Here is a 21,516-nt window from a genome sequence, read left to right on the forward strand (position 1 = left end):
AAAACATTGCAATGTTTTCAGCAAAATAAAAACTGCCAGCAGTATCCAAATATGTTACTCTTAAACAGCATCGGTTATGATTGAAGGATCAATAGCTAATGGTTTTGCATTTACAGGAAGCAACTATCTAGTAATTGTGTTTTATCCCAAAAGAAAAGGTAAGGAATGAAATAGACACAACGTAGTCATACAGAAGTATGGGAGAAAAAATAAAGACTTAACTAAAAAATAAGACCAATACAATTGAATTAAAGACTGATGTGATAATGTTTGGTCACAAACAACCAAAGGAATCATTTTCCTTTCTGGGATGTATTCATGGTGATGAAGGTAAACATGGTTTGAATGATCCAAAACTTGAAAGAGATGGACAATCTAAAATGATTTTTCTTTTGCCAACATGTAGATGAGCACGTAAAGTACGAATATAGTTTTCATTGCAGTTATGATAGGTGTTAATGTGTAAGTTGTTTACAGGTTTCGATCTGCTGTTTTGGCAAACTAATAACGAAAATGTCAGCGTACGGTAAATATACAACTCCTAACAAGCTGGAGAATATTACTCCGGGATTTGAATCAAACACATCATTGTATCACTTACACACCCTGCTGTATTAAAAACAGAACATTATATATCCCAGTACCTGCTAGTATTATTATGTCGTTTTACATAAAGGTGAAAGGGATGCAAACAATGTACTGTTAAGAAAATTGGGTCAGTGCTGGTGAAATAAGGTACCATATCACACGAAACTGATGATATTTTCAAATTTTTATATGACTACAACATTTTCACGGCATGCAAAGCTTTGTGGCTACCTATATTTGTTTAGACTAACGGGACTGAGCAAGCTGTTTATTTTTGTTGTTGATTTTCAATGGCACTTCTAACACATTATCATGTCGAGAAAATGGGAGCTAAGTGCCTTTCCCGACAACACACCAAGACGGCCGACCTAGGCTGGCTGGACGGGTATCGCACCCGCGACTTTTGGATTATGAGTTTGACTCCCTACCAGCTGAGATACCGCGGCTTCCTGGGCTATGCAATCTATGATGAGTGACAATTTGAGGAAGTTAAGATCAGGAGCTGTAACGCGCAAAATAAACTTAAGCTGTCCAGTTTATAGAGTCTGATAAGAAGTTTTGGATACCATCTGACTTCCAAATACTAAGAGATGATTACCCACTGTATATACATGCTCTTCCTCGGGACTTCAGATTCAACATTACACTTGCCCAAGCGGCTTAAGTGATGGGAGTTGGTAACCAGGACTACGAAACAGGAAACATTTGTTGGTAGTACGATACGATTACCTCAGAATCAATTGCTATGTCGGGGAATGATATGTACAGAAATGGACTCGCTTTCCTTTACGATTACATGATGAGAGAGAGAGAGAGAGAGAGAGAGAGAGATAGGGCAAATATCACCCTTGATTATCCTGACTAAAGGGTGTTTTGATACTGTGCAAATTCAGAGGACTGGTACAACTGACCATGAAAGGTTTTATAGATTAGCAAAAGAAGGAAGATCTCGGTTACTATAGAAGGTCTGACAAATATTTCTTTTTGCCATTGCTTTCGGTTGAGGCAACAATGTACAGAAACCACTAAGTATTTCGTCGATGAACAACAAAGCACACAGAAATGAACAACAACAGTCTATGAAATCAGTTATCTTTTAGATATGTACAAATGTGTTTGAAAGAACTCCATGATGTGATCATTTGTGGAGAGACTAATTGGGGTAAAACATGTTAGAGACTGAATGCAAAGTTTGTTCCATCACATAGTTATCACTTCTCCAAATTATCTGTGCAACAAGACATATTACATAAAAATTAAAACCTGATCATGTTCGTCCCAGAATATAAATTGGGTAAGTGGTTAGAGCTTACTGTTTGATATGTATCAAGGTACACCTACTTCGTTTCTAATTGATGATTGTGGGAGTATTTGTGACGTGAAACAGAAAGCGACTGATTTAACCAAGCTACTTCTCATAGGTAGATATTTCGAAATCGTCATTTCCATTGCTACTTCGTTCGCCATGGTACTATACATCTGGTGATTGTATGAATGAGTAAGTTTATAGCCTGCTAAATTTTCTTGTGATTGAGTAAACAATCTTAGCACATATCTAATTCTAGATTCTTTTAACTACACGTATTTGTATTCCTTTTGCAAACTCTCTCTCAATTTTTTCATCATATACAAGTATAAATTTGTGATAAAAGATTTTGGGGCAATTTTACGGTTTATGGGTCGGTTTTACAGCAGGACAAAAAGGCAGTGGAAACGGCATTTAATCACTTAATTCCAGATGAAATGAAACCAAATATTTCATATACCAGAAACAAAGATATTTTTGGAGAAGACCCCTAGATTTACGCTAATACCCCCCCCCCCCCGTGAGCACAGCATTTGGAAATAAGTTTTTAAACAAATTTTATGATATTGAACTTAAAATTTTCCTTCCATCACTTTAAAATTACTTTAATTACTTTCTTTCTATAGATATATTTTTAAAAATTACTAACACGCTGAGCCCCTAGGAGTGATAGACCCGATTGAGCCAGATCGGTCCAATCGGCCTAAGGCCTGCCCTGATCGTCATTCATTGCCATCGCTACTTCGTTCGCCATGGTACTATAGGTGATTGTATGACATGAGTTAAGTTCATTGCCTGCTAAATGTCCTTGCACATCTCTAATTCTAGATTCTTTTAACTACACATACTTGTATTCCTTTGCAAACCTTCTTTCAATTTTTTTCAGCCCGTATGAATACAATTTTTTTCTTAACCCACACGACTTTCTTACTGACGCGCCATTTAGTTAATTTCTGAAGAAGCGGTGTATCTATTGGTTATTCGTGGTATGTTAAGCACATTTTCCTAGGTTAGTTACTAGTGTCATAGAACTTTGGATAAGCCTCTTAGCGGAGCGACGTCATCCGTCATGCCTCTGTACATTTTCTGCCTCAAATAAAATGCAGAACGAAAACAAAACGCAAACTGAATGTATATCAATAATATTAGTCTCATCCTATTACTGTATTTCTTTTTTCAACTTGGCGTAGTTGAATTCGTACACGAGTCGTTTGGATTGAACATTAAAACCATTGTCCATAGGTTTGGCTAGTTTCGTCGTGTTTGTTTCGTATAGACTAGTACCAAGTCATCCTCAATCCTTGTCATGCCCCAAAAAGTACTGTTTTGACAGACGAAACACTTTTTTCATCGGACATATCTTAAATAATGTTTTTACCCTTAGATTTTCTATCAGGATATATATTAGATGCTGTTTTTTCCATAGATGTTTAGTACAGTACCAAGTCATCCTCAGTCATTGTCCTGCCCCCAAAAAACGTACCGTTTTAACATACGAAACATGTCATCATGACATATTTTAAATACTGCTTTTTTCCCCCTTAGATTTTCATTTTGCTTACCGAACACATAATTATTTATCAAATTTTCGAACTCAAGGCATTTGTTTTTGGCTCAGAAGGGTATCCAGTTGAATGCATGATTTCAGCCAAGGTTGCTATTCAATCAAAACAACTCAGTGCATTGTTTTAATTTCAAAATCCCGTTTTAGGTAAAACAGAATTATTTATCAATTTGAATTTGAAAAAGACCTATTCTAGCTAGGAATATCATTTGTCTCATATTGGTATTCTGTTGAAAGTATGATTTCGGCCAATGTTGCCAATGTTGCTGACCAAACCAAACAACTCTGGGCATTGTTTTGATTTCGAATGCCGTTTAAGGCAAAACTTTAGTTTTATTTATTGTCTCACTGATTTATCTTCATTTTCATTCTACATTAATATTTGGGTTCGTTTTTGGTTGGTCTAGTACAATTACAATCTTTTATAAATTGGTTTTTTAAACTGCGGTGAATCGTTTTCATCTGGTATTAATTTATCTTGGCAAGAAGGTAGTCCCAGAAATAAATAGTAGGGTAACTGTGTCGCTATCTTTAAATCACCTTCTACAATGCACTCTGTATCACTAACATCGTGGTGTTAGCTAGTTTGTCTCGACATAATTTTAACATAATTTCCCATCTTAATTCTTTAACTCGTATGCATTAGCTCGTTGCCTATCTAAAGAGGTTGTTGTCATCAAGGTATATAATAACATACATTACCTCGACCATGTGCATTCGAACACACCTTTTCATTTTACCTTGCAATGAAGACAATATTATGTCTTGTGCGAAATCATGCTAAATCCACATCTAATTCCAATCTTAATCGTCAAAACATATTATAGTCAGTCCAAAGTTCAAGTTCTACATTTGAGATCTTTAAATTGTCGTCATGAACGAAAATCGGGTGTATGATAAAAGTGCATTGGGTTAAGTTCGTCGTATTTCATACATGCATATTTATACTCTTCAAAAATGTCACGCAAAAAGAAAATATCTTTTCTTACTAGTTATGAAGGTCACATAGTGTGCTTGGTTTGAAATGTGACATCACATTGTCTGATATGTCAGAGGCACTAAGACCATATCAGAACTATTTTCGGGTGGTTCAGATGTTGAAAATAACTTTTTTAAACAATCTATGTATTCATAAGGGCATGTGTCCTCCGTAAAAGCTAGGTTTCATAACACCAAATTAGTTCAGTGTGCTGCAAATGAGTCATCATTTAAATTGTCAGACAACTGTTGTAGAGATTGGTTTATGAACCGAAAACTATCTGCGAATCTAATCTTTCACTTAAGGGTTATTTCTTGACAACAATCCTTCTTGAATTTGTCCATTAGGAAATCCTTGCAGATCAAAATATATTGTTTTCTTTTTTGGGCATGAGTTTGACCTCTTCCTCTGCATCATTCCACATAAATGTCTAGATGAAATGATTTTTTGCTATAATCTGACAAGTTAGGAAAATAGTAAATTGCATTTTAGGTATCTGAAATTCAAATTACAGTCTAGTTGGGCGGGACCTCTGTAAATGCCTGTTAAGCTATCGTGGTCTCTGATAGTGTCTCTTAATATTTGCTATCATATATGATATTTTTACTCGATGGAGTTAAAATAATTTTCGTTTCCTCTGGGAATACCATATATTTTGCATTTTTCATTTCCATGTAGGCTCGTCTCCCTATCCTACACATCTTTTATATAACACATGTATGCAATCAGTACCTATGTAAACTATTGGTCTTAACATTTTCGAATTGAACTGATATACATACATGCAGAGACTTGATGGATTTGCTTTGCTAGTTTCATTGTTCTGGATGTAACCGTTTGATTTGCAACTTTATAAAAAAATTGTGACGAGTAGCTCGTGTGTATCATAATGCTTTCCACTAGCAAAAGACAAATAAATGGGACTTTCGATTGATGAGGATACTCTCTAAATTTGACAGGTGATCCCTAGAAGGTATTAAATATATCTTGTTACGGTTAACTTAGACTTTTGTGATCTGATAACATATCTGGTGCACTAAAATATACTTTTTTTCTCATCATGTTTGTTTTAATCTTGATGTATGTATGATATGTGTGTGTGTGTGTGTGTGTGTGTGTGTGTGTGTGTGTGTGTTTTAAACTATTGTTTTGTTGGCAGTTGTTCGTCAGCTGCAGAAAAAATTTCAGACGGCTGGACTGTAGCTGTAGATGACGTTGACTGGCATAGTAATGTAGCAGTCATAATGTCTGTCTTGGCTTGTACTTGCTGCACAGTGGTCAAAAAACGTAGCTTGAAGCGTGGATCCAAGCCAGCTGGCACCGCATACATTCTATTTTCATACAAGCTCGAAAATCTCCTCGTTAATGATGCTATCAGTTCGCTGACTGTCTTCGTGATGCCCTCATCAGAAGCATCTTTCTGAAGATAGTATAGTATATTTGGGTTTGATTTTGATTCTTCCCGTGTCTGGATAGTATATTTTGGGTTTGTTATGCTTCTCGGCGTGTGTGGATAGTATATTATGGTTATGTTTCTGCTTCTTGGCGTGTGTGGATAGTAGGTTATGGTTATCTCTTTTGGCTTCTTCGCGTGTGTGGATAGTAGATTATGGGTTTGATTTTGCTTCTTCCCGTGTGTGGATAGTATATTTGGGTTTGATTTTGCTTCTTCCCGTGTCTGGATAGTATATTTTGGGTTTGTTATGCTTATCGGCGTGTGTGGATAGTATATTATGGTTATGTTTCTGCTTCTTGGCGTGTGTGGATAGTAGATTATGGTTATCTCTTTTGGCTTCTTCGCTTGTGTGGATAGTAGATTATGAATTTGATTTTGCTTCTTTTTTTTCTTTTTTTTGTCTCGTTACCTCTGTGAGGATAGTAGATAATATGAGAAGAGAAAAGTAGGGGATGTTTTTCTTCACGTCCGTGCTTCACAGATAAAAACTCAAGCGTTTGTCATTTGCGCCATTCTACGGAATAAGCAAAAGAAGACGGTAGCAGTCTCTGATCTGTTCAACAACTGGAAAGACAGTTGGCACTGAACGGTGGATGGAGCCTGTTTAGTGGAAAGGCTTGAACATGAATGGAGGTATCCTGTTACCAAAGACTTTGTGACAAGTTAAGTAACCAGCCTTAAGGTAGCCATTGATCTTGTCCAGATAATAATAGAGGAAGAAGTAAAGAGATTAAGAGGCTTCATTCACCCTCCCTATGTGAGAGTGGGAACATTGAAGGAGGCCATTGATCATGTCACGAGAGTCAGGTGCTTCTTAGAAGATATCTTGGAATGGAGTAAGTGGTCATTTGTAAAGTAGGGAGTAGGCCAGCTCAAGAAAGCAGAAGAACTGATGAGGAAAGTGTTGACAGAAGAAGTCAAGAAGATCAAAGAAACCTGGACTAAAGAGAGAAAGGAAAGAGACAATATAAAGAAAAAAGAAGACTTTGAGAGGCTGAACAATAAATGGATGAAAGTCCAGGAAAAATTAAGAGCGATAGGCCATCCTGACTGGATGCCAGAGACAGAGATAAAGAAGAAGAAATGAATATTAGGAAAAAATAGAAGATGGTGGAACAAATGGAGAAAGTAGAAGAAGAAAAAGCAGAAGAAGCCAAAGGTCCTTTTCAGGGCCACTCATTTGCCTCGAAAAGAAATTGACTTTCTTGCCTCCCCCCCAAAAAATTACAAACCCACTAGTCCCCATGTTCCATTTCCCTTGAGGCTATAGTGGCCCAGGGTGTACTTCAAAGTCTTGAGGCTATAGTGGCATAGGGGTTCCGTAATTCTAATTCCTACTGGGGCTATAAATTTTGAGGCCATAGTGGTATAGGGGGTTTCGTAATGCTAATTCCCACTGAGGCTATACCGGCCCACTACACTACTTTTATATATATAATTGCATATCCGTTAATCTAAATACCTCGACTTGATATAAATATGTGATTTTGATAGTTAAGTCTATGTGTGAACTAAAGATTTATTAATTAACTTTGTGCTAAAAACTCTGCGAAGAAGACTAATATGAACTCTACGATATGATCCAATTACATTAGTAGTGTTTGCCGGTTTTGGAAATCATGCCATTTCTAGACTAGTATTAATATTAGTCGCCGTTATCTTTTTCTGACAAGTACTAACTTTTGAGACTACTTTTAGGGGTGTCGTCAGTTTTCGAATACTGGTTTCAACAATAGCCCCTGCAGGCAGTTTGCCCCTCAAAACGCCCAAAAATAAGGGGCTATAAAACATCAATTGATATTAATATTAATAAAACTCGCCGAAAGCTTTCTGATTTGGTCCCACACGTCATTTGAAGGCGCCAGGACAGGCCGCCAACATTATTTTGAGTTTTGCAATCAGTGTTTGCGATTCAAATCGAACCAGAATAGCTGAATTCCCTTGCGAATAGCGCCACTGCGACCACTTGTCCGAGGGGCCGGAAACAGCGTCCTACGACTAAAAACAACAATACTAGTCTGTATCAGTACAAGGCAACTAGTACCATCACAAACCGCAAGCACCGCACATCACAATTCACGAATGGAGGGTCTCTTGGGCGTTCTTAGTACATCTTCTGCCAAAAGCATCTGGGTGATGAGCCAGATAATTTCAGCCACTCACCTATTAGATAAACGATCATCCAATGATACACCCCATAACCGCTCCTGGCAACATCTGGGCGTTGCATTAGATGACTCCTTGAGCGCGATGCACGCGCCAGTACAGTTTTACGGGCGGGACGGACACCGCCTCCAATAACAGCCCCCTTGGCACGGACACACGGCGTGATTGCCCTGGTGAGAGAAAAAAAGGTTGGTAGAGTGGTGTCAGTAAAAAGACCCGTTGAGCATACCCCTTGCATCGGGACGCAACAGCCTCTCCTTACGCAATGGCATCCGACGTGTGGGAAACCTTTGTCTGGGAGATTATCGGCGGTGTTAAGTTCAACGTCTTGCTCTCAGCTAGTTCTAAAAACAAATACACAGAAAATCTGGACGAACTATCCATCGAGATGATCAACTTCCCGGTGAAGGTCTTAGACGTCGACAAGTTGGGACTCGACTTTCACCGGAAAACGGTCTGTACACTCTCCGCATCATCGAGTCAGTAAGGCCGTACGCCTTGAACTATATCCTAATGCCCGACATGGAAGGCGACGAAGTGAAAAACCACCATGTCTGGATTAAAGACCTCACCCAGATGGAGAACAAGCACAGCAAACGCGAGCATAAAATGCATGTCGCCGCTGCTGCCTGCACGTTTTCAGTCGGGATGACCTGCTACAAATCAATAAGAACTACTGAGTTGGAATAGGCGAAAAGCACAAAGAACACTCATGCCGGAGTCGTGTGAAAAAAAACGCCATATAATTTCAAAACCACAACGCCAGATGCAAGTGACTTACGTAATCTACGCGGACTTAGAGACATTAAGCGCGCAGGAAAAAGGCTCCGTAATAAACCCAGAAGAAAACAGCCCCCCCCAACAACAAAACGTGGTACACGTCCCCTGCTGCTTGTACTATATAGTCGTCCGCTACGACGGGGCCACCACAGATCCAGTGTTGTACCGATGAAAAAAAAATCTAATCGTCACCTTTATACGAAGCGTTGAGCGCGAAATGGAAAATATATTGGGGTATTCGCCCACCCAGGAAATTCGCTCATAGAGGCAATCGCCACCAGGTCGTGATAACTCATCAAAAAGCGTTGCATCTGCAACATTCTGTATGAGAAAATTCCTGTGTGGGCCCACTGTCTCTTAAAGGAAAGTAGCCCCGATTTTACCCGTTGAAAACCAAGATGCTACTACAAGCAACATTCAACAGTTTTGGACGACGTTCTGATGCCAAACGCGGAGCGACTACCACGATCTCGATGAGCCTACTACAAACTCTCTCTCGCTCACAACTAGTTTTCCCAGGAGGAGCTGAAACGCTGTGCTCAAGATCACTGAAGTCGAGTTCAAACTGATCAACGACAACGACATTCACTTGTTAATCGAGCGGGGCATCCGCGAAGGCATCTCGATAGTGAGCTGCCAACAGACGAAAGCACACAAGTGTGCTTGAGTTAGACCAGATCCCTGGATTTCCCTGTAAATTTAGTTGAAAATAATCTTACGGAGAAAGGCGAGTAACGAGTTCGAGAAGGGCTTCTTTAAGCTGATTAATAAGTCTGACCTTGGCAATAATTGAGAAGTTCTAGAAGCGACCCGAGGGCGAATAGAACAGGTTCATTCCTCATTCAAGTCGAGAAAGATCTTTGAAGAGAACATGATGTGGGTCCACTTCACAAAATCCCCTGAAGTGTAACCACCTGGTCTACAAGAACAAGACAATTCTTGACCTTTCCAAACATTTGATGCACGACGTTTTCTACAGCTTGGTAAATGCAATAATGGAAGATGGGGTCCCTGCTGTACACTGACCGACGGCCTGCTTCAGTCGATGTAAAATGGAGGACCTATCCCGGGACATGTCAGAGGATGCATCCCTTTATGACACGATCGACTACCAACCAAGGCCCACCATCTCCACAACGTTGCAAAAGAGTCAATGCCGAGTTCGCGGGTCTGCGCCTCAAGAAGTACTCCACGCTATTTATCAACAACCACGTGATAAAGATAGGCAAAGGGCGTAACCATGATTAGATATGAGATCTGCTACATCCTTTACCTTGAGAGCCTTTTTGTCAAGAAGTAGTTTCATCACGCCATGTCAGCCATACACAGTGACTAACACAAGATTGGGATTTACCACCTCACCAATATGAGTCTCTCATCATCTAGACATAAAGGGAAGGATCGCGCCTGACGGTGTCATGTAGGGCGCCTACGGCCACTATAGAAACGAAGCCACCTCTAGTAACGTCGATGAATACCTCGCCGACCTTCACCTACTGTGTTTCTGTCCGTCTATTTGTTCCGCTTTGGTTAGTCATGAATTTGAGTGATCCTCGTGGTCCTTGTTGCCAAAAACGAGGATGAACGGCATAGCGGCTTGATACGGGTTAACCATTTGTTTTATGTAGGCACACAAGGCTACTTTTATATCTCGACAATTACTTTTGTATCGATGCCAGACAAACCGCGGAAATCAAATGCAACTAGTTAGGTTTTAGTTACTCACTGAGGTGATATAAGCACGTCCACCTGACCTCAGCTCGTACTTTTTTCGCAGCTCCCAACCCTGCCGATCGAAGACGACCCTACACTACAAAAAGAAAGAGTTCGACGATATGAAGGGGCACCTACGTTATAGACAAAGTAGCAGAGGTGTCCAGCACCGTGGCCATATATGCTGGCGTTGTGCTAATATGCGATCCCTCGTCTACGCATGAAAGCCCAAAAGCATAAGGTTCGGATCATCGCTGAGAGTAAGCTCAGCTGCATCTCAGACCTGGTCTCAATTGCCCTCTCGGAGGTTGACCTGAACGCTGGAAGGTACTCTGTCCTAAATTCATACAAAATGTTTCTTTCATATGAAAATGTTTCTTTCACATGTGTCTAACGATAAGAGTTTGAGTTGATTGTCTTATATGATATATGAATCATATATGATAAGAATTGATCATTATTAGGTTTGTGGGATGTTTTTCTGCAGAGGAATTTTAGTTTGCCGATCAGCCGTATGTGTGCATGCGTCTGACATTAAGTTCGAAATAGTGCTTAAAAGTTCACACTGCGGGGGCTTAATTGTCATTAAGCGAGAGTAGAATATGGTATCGATCAATTAGTAATAATAACTAGTTCTGTTGGAGAAATATATTAATTATCCCTGACTTTGTGAATTGTCATAGGAAGAGAGAAGCTCGAGTATATGTGGACAAATACGGCATTGTTTGTATGGAATGCCTGTTGTGAAACGTGATACATGCTGTTCTGAGTGTACCGGAGAGTAGACTGCATGTTCTGTTTAGAAAATAAGGAATGAACAAAGAATTAGTCCGCTTTTGTTTTCTTTTGTAAGGAAATAGCTTCCACGCCTAAAAATAAGAGATGGAATGACCATTAGAAGAGACTGAACATCCAAAAGAGGCCACTAAAGGTGGTGGGACGCATTTTTAGGCAAGACGGAACCCAAGAGTGTTCTTGTGCAAGTTGACCCCAACCGACAAGCTATGATGATTCCAGAGAGTGAACAGCAGCCAGTGATTTGGTTATGAAAAACATGCCGGACAATTAAAATTCGAAATAATGGCTCGATTTCCAGATGAATTGTCTTGTATCAATATAAACGGACCTGCTAAGTGCATTAAAGAACTTTGAGTTATTTGATTTCTTTTCGTTTATGGTAGAGGTACATTCTGCAGTTGGTTATAAACAATTTTATTTTGTCTTATCTAATTGATTAAATTGTTGCATTATATAGAATGGGCTTGTGTTGTTCTATTCAATGTCACTGCTCAGATTAGAATTATGGCGGTAATCTCCCTCCATACTTTTGGCCCTGGGGCTAGTGGTCGCTGCGGGGCTAGTCGAGCGATTCCTTCTATGACTTAGATTCAATCCGAGCCGCAAATTCTGCCTGCAACGCCCAGAATGTTTTTTTTTTTTTTCGGCGAGCACTGACACCTTCTAACGGTGTGCGAAACCAGCTCATAACGCTGCTGCAACTGTTATTAATATTCATCGTAACAGACTATGTAAATCCTTCTTTTTAACGTTTTGTGACTCAACCTGCCTACACCGAAAACTATTAAAACTTATCTCCGAAAATTGCTGACATCATTTAACAGTAGCATAACATTTTTATTCTAGCCAGAAAAGGCTTTCTGCGACTAATATTAATCCTAGTGGAAGAATGACATGTGGTTCAAATCCCACATTTATCCACCTCTCTATTAATCAGGCTTGGATAGCTATATTCTTTTGCTTTTGTATCCCATTAAATAAATGAGCATACAAAAGTAAACTATTTTCAATTTGCACAGTGACAACCAATATAAGATTTGAAAGTTTTTCAACAGATTTCTGCATTAGCTCAGATATAACTTTTTGTTCGAGGGAAATATTTTTAACCAATTTCTAACTTGAAACTTCTTTTGTCTTTCAATACTTGTTAAATACTCTTGGAAAACAAAGAACGACGATTTATTTCTAATATATTATACTGTAACATGAAGTCAGGCCCCCAAAAAGCTTGAACAAAAGAAAAAATTTCTGCTCTGATCTGCGGGGGGGGGGGGGGCGTATTCTATCCATCATTTTAGTTGAAATTTATTTTTTAAAAGTGCGAGAAAAACATCCTCGTCGGAAAGAAAATTCCAGCCCTGTCCAACACTCTCATCACACCAACTCCTGATAATTAAATGGTCGTTCCCTTACAGTACAGTACGGTACAGAAAAATTACCATACTGCCTGGAGTTTGATTATTGCGAACCCATTTAGTTATTTATAGAATCTGTTAAAGAAATTTCACACAACCCTGAGTCACCTCCTTCCATATGTAGACTTAGCGGAAGTTACGTTCTTCTCCCACCAGCATCTTTCAGCCTCAGCAACATCTCCAAGAAGACGAAGTTTGGCAGGTACGTTTTGTTGTTATCGATTCCGAATTTTTTTAAAAATCTTGCATTATTGCACTGTTCACAAGAAGTAACTGTTTGTTAGGTCTCATTTTATCATAACTTGTATGTATTTTATTCAATTGATCAAGCGGTTTGTACTGTGCACTATATACCACGCCTTTACTCCCATCATCCAGCAGACAGACTGCAGCATCCAGGTTTGCTTTTATGTTAACCGCTCCCTTATGGGCTGCCTGAAATTGTCTAGTTCATCAACAACCAGTATCAGCTTTCTTATGTCAGTCCATTTCCTCTTTTGTTTTGGGGTATTCATAATATCTTATGTTCCATCGCATGTTAAAATAATTGATTATATGAAAATGTTATTGTCACGTTTAAGTTACTGCTTATCAAACGAGTTCAAATTAATATTTTATGAATAACTTCTTGCAACTGAAGGCATTGATTTACAACACAAGAGCACGTATCGTTGCTTAAAATGTAACTCTCAGTAATACGTATAGTGTGAAATACTACTTTAGTAAGCACGATACGAGCTCCTGTGATTTAGAAGAGAAAAAAAAATAAAAGCAGTGGAGCTATATATATATATATATATATATATATATATATATATATATATATATATATATATATATATATATACATACTCACACCCACACACTTCGAATTTTCTCGTTCTATACTTCATGCACGTAACATTGGGCGTGAGCTGACCGTTAGATAGCTGTCGGTTTCTCACTGACTCTTTTGAATTGACGGAGGAGCTGTACGACGGCGCCACGAGGTTTAATGTCACGATTTAGGGTCGATTTACCAGGAGCCACTATTAAACTCATGAACTGAAAAGTAGTAAGAGACTGCGCCTGATGTTTCTGATGCCTCATCAGTAGTGTACAAGTGGAGAGTTCTAGGCGACGCGGACGAGCATTTTTGACTGATTTTTCAAAGTTAAAGTCACCCCGAGAAACAGACAAAACACGAGCTTTAAGTCATTACTACCAAACATGAAACGAAATATTAATCAAAATCAACTGCTTACCTAGAACTCTTGACTTCTGTGTTACATGCATTTGGATGACAAACAACTGATCTACAATTTTTTATTTTAATAAAAACGTACAAAAACAATAAAACTTAAGCGTAAAAATGATAAAACAATTTGTAATCTCTGTTTTGAAGTGGAATCAATATCTTAGATCATAAGGAGAAATTTCTTGAGTTGACTGTATCAGCATGTGTGTGTGTGTGTGTGTGACGAATGTCTTGGCTCAAACAATTTTCTCTTGAGAAGGGAGATTACAAAGGGAAAAATGTTATCGTATGCAACTGCTGTAAAACTAAACGTCTTTTTCGTTGGATGATCACAAATTCATAAGAAACTAATATGTGAAATATCAACCAATCTTGTTATCACCAGTACCCCCATTTTGTTTTGTTGCTACGGTAGGCAAAGCCATTTCTTACCGCTCTATGGAACTTATTAATGTACAGTCTTATTAGGCAACAACCATGTTCATTAGTCCTTTCTCAGCTCGGAGAAACCTACATGTATCTCAGCTACAACAACTCATCAAAAATGTTTTACAGATAGCCTTTATCTTAACTAATTTAAAGTGTGTGTGTGTGTGTGTCTATATATATATATATATATATATATATATATATATATATATATATATATATATATATATATATATATATATATATATATATATATATATATATTGTAGTGTGAAACTGAACAGACGATACTTAACTTGTTGTCACTGTCCAGCAAGTGTTGTAACGAAAGATAGATCGGGTTCAATTATCGAACACTACGAAACTCTTCACCCTTTGTTGTTGAGTTGTTTTGCAAAAGATATACTTAGTTTCAAATACCGACATTTTACTTCTGTAACAGTGCTTTGTTTGATTTCATGTTGCATGCATCTTAAGAACCGTCTTCTATGTCTCTTATTTGTTAGGTGTTCGGGCGGTGAATGGAGGATGTGGGGGTTCGTGTCTTAAATCTTTCGGCAGTTTTTTTTTCGTTGGGTCAAGAAATAAGATATGCTCGAGGCGCTGCATTCTTTGGATCTAACTAATGCTCAAGTTTGTCGATCACATCAAGCGAATACTAAAGTCATCGCCCAGGCTTTCACATCTGTGTTTGTAGAAATATGCTTCAAACGCCGGGTGCGTTTTTATCTGAGTAAGAGGCTTAGATATAATGAATCTCTAGATTCTTCCCTTGCTTTTTCTTCGTAAGGATATGCAAAACGTTGTTATGACTCACGAACTTAACAAACTCATACATTTATTGGGGAAATTTATTTTGCATTCAGTTCATCGAGTTTTATATTTGCATTTTCTGGATCGGTGACTTAAATGAAGAAAGTAAACAAACCTCCCCTGTATGTCAAATTGGATATTCAATTATAATTTATTCATTAGTGTATCTTCTTCGGTTCTTGACGTTTTCTTTTCTATAGTAGATTCGTTCATAACTGTAGGCGTTGCTTCATATGATACAGCAAGTGCGATCTTTGTTGTTAGAATACCTAACTTATTCATATTCGAAGGGACTAAGTAAGTTAAAAATTCCCACATGATCATAATGTTAGTGTTTATAGGTACCCCAACACTCTTGCAAGCTCAACCTATGCTTCTGTCCGTCTTGAGCTCGACGTATGATCCTGTCTCAAGTTCGACGTATGCTTCTGTCTGTCTCAAGGTCAAGAAAAAATACTTTAACGACAGTGATAATTAAAAAACATTTATGATGTCGTTTGCATGTCTTATCTGCCAGATACCAGTCCAAAACATATCCTTCTCAAAATATACTTTAGTATGTGCGACATTTTGTACTTATTTAATTTAAAAGATTGAATTCATTTAAAACCAAGACATGAATAAATGTCTTTAATTTTATTTTGTACATGTCGTGATCGAGGGATCTCAGTTTACCACATCTCTTGGTAGTTGTCCATATAATGAATCAATAGCTCTGACATCATTTTTTCACCTGAAATCAACCAATTCTATATTCCTTTGCCGACTTTTTGTCATCGGTATCGGTCTTGAATAACTAGAAATTCAATCTAAAGTTTGCGATCTCTCTTCTATATATAACATTTAATTCATCATTGAAAAGACCTGGATTTTTGTGTTTGTTTGTTAAATATCATAAATGTTGTTTTTGGCGAGGTCATTAATGTTCTCTTGCATGTCATAAAACTATTTGTTTAGGCACACATTGCAAATCAGTGCCAGACATCTAATGTTTATATTTTTAGTCGTATTTATTTCCGTACATCAACCACTTGATAAATTCTAATACTGTGAGTTCACCGTAAATGGGTTTGGTTAATTTATTTATTTTTTTCGTTGGATGCCCACACATACTAAATTACGATAATTATCGTTATTTTGGCGAATGAAAGTTTTTTTTGCAATTTTTCATTTAGTTTTCATTCATACATATATTTTACAGATGTGTTTTTCTCGTCTGCTTACCAAACACTGCTTTATTCATCAGTGTGAAGAAAAAACTATTTTCAGGCCTTCTGTCTCAAATTGGTATTTAGCTTAGTATATGCTTGTTGTTCGAGAAAGACAATTCGGTGTACTTTGGTACATTTAGTGTCCAAAAGTATCATTTAGTGAATTTTTTATTGTCTATTGTGAGATGTAGCACATGCTTTTTCATTCTTAAGTAGATACTGTGATAAACGACCGAACAACGTGCATATTACCTTCACACTTAACGAAACACGGCAAAAATGAATACCCTAATAAACTTGATGGTTTAATTTCATTACGATTGACTAAATGTTTGAATATAGTTATAGAAACCGAAAACAAACCGCATGATAAAATACAACAGCTGGAGTCAAAAATGTTGTTGATGAAGGTTTAGCTTAAACAAATAGAAAATTGAAACTGAGGAAGCGTACACTTTTCTTTCAAACGAATTCAACATTTAAAAAGAACCTACTTTGCATACTGAGTCACTCAATGTAAGTAATCAGAGGTGAACAAAAGTGAAGAAGAAATGAGAGAAATGGAATATAAAAACGAGGATGTTGCTACGTATTCTTACGTTACGTGGTTAGGCTCCAATAAACAGTAACACAAGAAAGAGTGAAAACAACAAGCTTTGAACAATGTAACAATTCATTTCCCTGGAAGGATTGCAATGAAACTTTACACACACACACACACACACACACACACACACACACACACACACACGTAGATTTCAATGTCTATTTGGTCCTAAATGAAAATGATGCCGCCCGGACATCAAATATGGCCACCACAGTTGCCATCTTGAAAATCTTATAATCGCTTCTCCACCTGAATCTATTATGATATCAACATGGCGGTTTCACTTAAAGATTTTGTGTGATGTTTAGTTGGTCGTAAACCAAATTGAGGCCGATCATAGTTACTCCTCCAGAATGGAAGGTAATATTGACATTGGATTCTCACCAGAAGATTTATTATGATGTCTACTTGATGCCGCTTTGATGGTGAATATAGCTGCGAGAGTGTCCATCTTGAAAATCTTATTATTGTTAATCCTTCTGAATGAATGGTCATACCAATATTGGGTTTTCACTGAATGGCTACTTATCATATCTAGATAGTCATAGATGAAAATGGTGCCAATTTGGGACTAACATGGACACAACGGTGAACGTCTTCAAGATCAATTTTTGGCCGCTTTTTCTAAACGAATTGTAAGATTGTCATGGGGCTTTCAGAAGAAAACATTTCGTGATATATATATATATATATATATATATATATATATATATATATATATATATATATATATATATATATATATATATTGGTCAAATATGAAATTGGTTTCGATCTGATGGCCGCAACAGCAGCCATCTTGAAAATATTATCACTACTCCTCTAGAATGGATTTTCGTATCAACATGGGCTTTTTACCAAATAACTTTTTTTGTTTTCTAGTCGATCCTAATGGTGCCATGCAGGCATTAAAAAATGTGTGCCATTGTGGTCACTTGTTATCACTATTTCCTCTGGATGAATAGTTATATCAACATGTGGTTTTCGTTAAAAGACTTCATTTCATGTATAGTAATTGCTCGTAAATGAAGATGGTGCAGATCCGATTCTAACTTGACTGCCTAAATGGCCATCTTGATAATTTTATTATCACTACTTCTCCTAGATGGCTGCTCATACGGACAATGCGCATTTCCAAAGTACTTTTTATGGTGTCTAGTTGGTACTAAATAGAAATGGTGCCAATCTGATATCGAATATGGCCACTTTGGCATCCATCTTGAACATTATCTTATCGTTGCAACTCCAAAACAGAAAGTCATATCAACATGGTGTTCCACAAGAAGACTGCTTATAGTCCCCTCCATGGTCCTAAATGAAGATGGTGTCAAGCAGACATCCACATCCACCACATCAGCCAGGGCGGATACCTCTGTATCTTTAGGAAAGGTACTTAGCTCAAATTTCCTCGGAATCAGCCAGTAAATAGATAATGTTAAAAGTGTCGTTAGAACCCATAAAAAAGACAAAAAAGCACAGCAGCTAATTTGTATATATTGCTATCGCAGAAGAATATCAAAGATGGTTTAAATTTTCCGCAGTTAAAAGGAATAACGGGTCTTGTCTTGAATGTATGGAAATTCTTTTCAGCCAGAAGAGCGTCAGTCCGGTTTTAAATAGACATACTTTCACCGAATCCAACGCAACGACGTACACATTGAATACGCATTTATTGTCAAAAAGATTCCCATAATTGCACCGAATCCAATGCAACGACGTACACATTGAATCCGCTTTTGTTGTCAATAGAATCCCATAATTTCATCGAATCAAATGCAACGACGTACACATTGAATCCGCATTTATTGTCAAAAAGAATCGCATAATTTCACCGAATCCAATGTAACGACGTACACACTGAATCCGCGTTTATTGTAATAAAGAATCCCATATTTTCACGGAATCCAATGCAACGACGTACGCATTGAATCCGCATTTGTTGTTAAAAAGAATCATATAATTTCACCGAATCTATTGCAACGACGTACGCATTGAACCCGTATTTATTGACAAAAAGAATCCCATAATTTCACCGAATCCAATACAACGACGTATACATTGATTCGCATTTATTGTTAGAAAGAATCCCATAATTTCACCGAATCCAATGCAATGACGTATACATGGAATCCGCGTTTATTGTTAAAAAGAATCCCATAATTTCACCGAATCCATTGCAACGACGTACGCATTGAATCCGTATTTATTCACAAAAAGAATCCCATAATTTCACCGAATCCAATGCAACAGCGTACATATTGAATCCGCATTTGTTGTTAATTAAGAATCACATAATTTGACCGAATCCAATGCAACGACGTACACATTGAATCCGCATTTATTGTTAGAAGGAATCCCATAATTTCACCCAAATGAGAAATACATTTGTATAATGTGCTGATGTTTGTCATCAAGAAATTTGTATTATTAAAAAGTCATTTTCCTTGACACGCCTCAATTGGAAAATTGATACATATATATTGTTATTATATCTAACGGATGAGTCATTTATTACATTTACTTGAATAAAATATTTCTGCTGGGTATCTAGTCATATTATTGTTCAATGATAGTATGTTACGGCCTTGCATAATTGTATCTTTTACTTCTTTCGTCAGTCTGATTCGAATTAATCTCTACTAGTAGATCTCTGAAGCGAAAACAAAGTCGTTTGGGAAATATGTAAATATGTTTGCTACTCTCTCTCTCCCTCTCTCTCTCTCTCTCTCTTTCTCTCTCTCATGATAGGCTGTTTAAAAAATTGGACAAAGAATTTCAAAGGTCAGCGGAACATGAATTTTATTGGTGTATGTAAGATCTCCGTTATGACGAATTTAATCATTTAGTAAGCCCAGTTAAATAATGTTTTCTCTTCCTAACTCTCTTTATTCAACTGGTATAGTGTAATTCATTTGACGATACTTAAACAAGATGAAGCTTGCTTTAAACCGATTACAGAGTTGATCTAACGTGTTTAATTAAAACACTTACTCGGATACTCTAGACTTGATTATGTTGTACATACTTTCGAGTTAGACTTGATTATGCTGTACATACTTTCGAGTTAGACTTGATTATGCTGTACATACTTTCGAGTTAGACTTGATTATGCTGTACATACTTTCGAGTTAGACTTGATTATGCTGTACATACTTTCGAGTTAATGTGACGTTTCAGACTTCTAAATAAGAGCTTATAATATGGTGAATGAACTGTACTTTAAACACGTGCATGCTATTTGGTGTAGGAGCTGGCATTCTAATCATTAGCTTCAAGGCTAACTTTGTAGCTGAAGTACAGTTAGGAGTTTTCTTTATCGCATACCACTGGTATGAACAGCAGCATTGAGATACGGTTCCCTTGAATCCGATTTCAGGAAAATCTTCAGCTTTGATTATTAGAGCTCGTAATCGTTCCTGGGTCGAAAATAAGGATCCAACAACTTAACAGCTTCATTGAACATGCCTAAGCACTTTTTCGTGCCGTTAGGACCAGATGAACGTGTTCTGCAAAATGACTTATGATCTTGACTAGAGATCGGTATAGTCCGAGTTTCCTCTGACTCTTGCCACCCCATTTTTTATATTTGAACATTTATGTTGGGGTGTAGGGTCAGAGTCCATTCCCTATCGAAAAGTTGGAAGTCGCCGACACCATTTGGTGTCGGCATGGGGTAGCCGATTACTAGCTGGCCCAGCAAACTTTAACGACCTTTCATAAAATATACCTGCATGAAATCGATAGGAATATGATTTGTTTTCTCAGAAATTGCGATCATAGCATTCGTTAGGTCTTTACTCCGCTGACAGACGAGACGAAAGGACATGTCGCTACGATGTCTGCAGTGTGACAGTTCATAGTGATGGCTAGCACTGAAACATCGTGATGCAGACATGTAGCATTATGTCCCACTAAGTCACATTATCCTGATACCAGGCCGACCAGTCCTAACACCAACTTCTTAATGGTGAGCGCCAAGCGATGTAGCTGTTATTACCATTTATTAAAAATCTTTTTGTATGACTTGGTTGGGGTTCGAACCCGTGACCTACCGCATCCGAAGCGGACGCTCTAACCACTGAAAGAAATACATAAATAATTTTATGACATAAGGAAAGTGTATGAGATGTTGTACTAAAATGATAATGTTCTTAGCTACATTATAACGAAGACTGCAGATTTATGAAAACATCCTGGAACAAAAGAGATAAAAAGAAAGAAGAAAAGAAAATACATTGTAGGCTGAGGTTTGTTAGCATATTGCAACATGTTTCTAATGATTAGATATGGTCACATTCACGATATATATATTAGTTCTGCCAATGTCGATAAATGCGCCAGTTTCATAAGGTATACAACAAACATTATTTGAACTCTGGCACTTAAGGAAAGTAGGAACTGTCTTTTGTGACAAAGTTACAGCGAGAGTTGAGGACGAATACAAGACAGGAGCT

General features: G+C 37.7%; 1 protein-coding gene across 1 annotated transcript in view; it reads left to right on the forward strand.

The window, feature by feature from the left end:
- Positions 1-12,852: 12,852 nt before the first annotated feature.
- The window catches only part of LOC149796165 (gelsolin-like protein 1), a 68,275-nt gene continuing 59,611 nt past the window's right edge, over positions 12,853-21,516 (forward strand). The window contains exon 1 of the mRNA XM_089966103.1: positions 12,853-12,967. The gene's annotated coding sequence lies outside the window, so the exon portion shown is untranslated. The remainder of the gene's footprint in view (positions 12,968-21,516) is intronic.

The sequence above is a fragment of the Sinohyriopsis cumingii genome, chromosome 7 (assembly GCF_028554795.1).
Source record: "Sinohyriopsis cumingii isolate HCF-2022 chromosome 7, ASM2855479v2, whole genome shotgun sequence".
Taxonomy (NCBI): Eukaryota; Metazoa; Mollusca; class Bivalvia; order Unionida; family Unionidae; genus Sinohyriopsis; species Sinohyriopsis cumingii.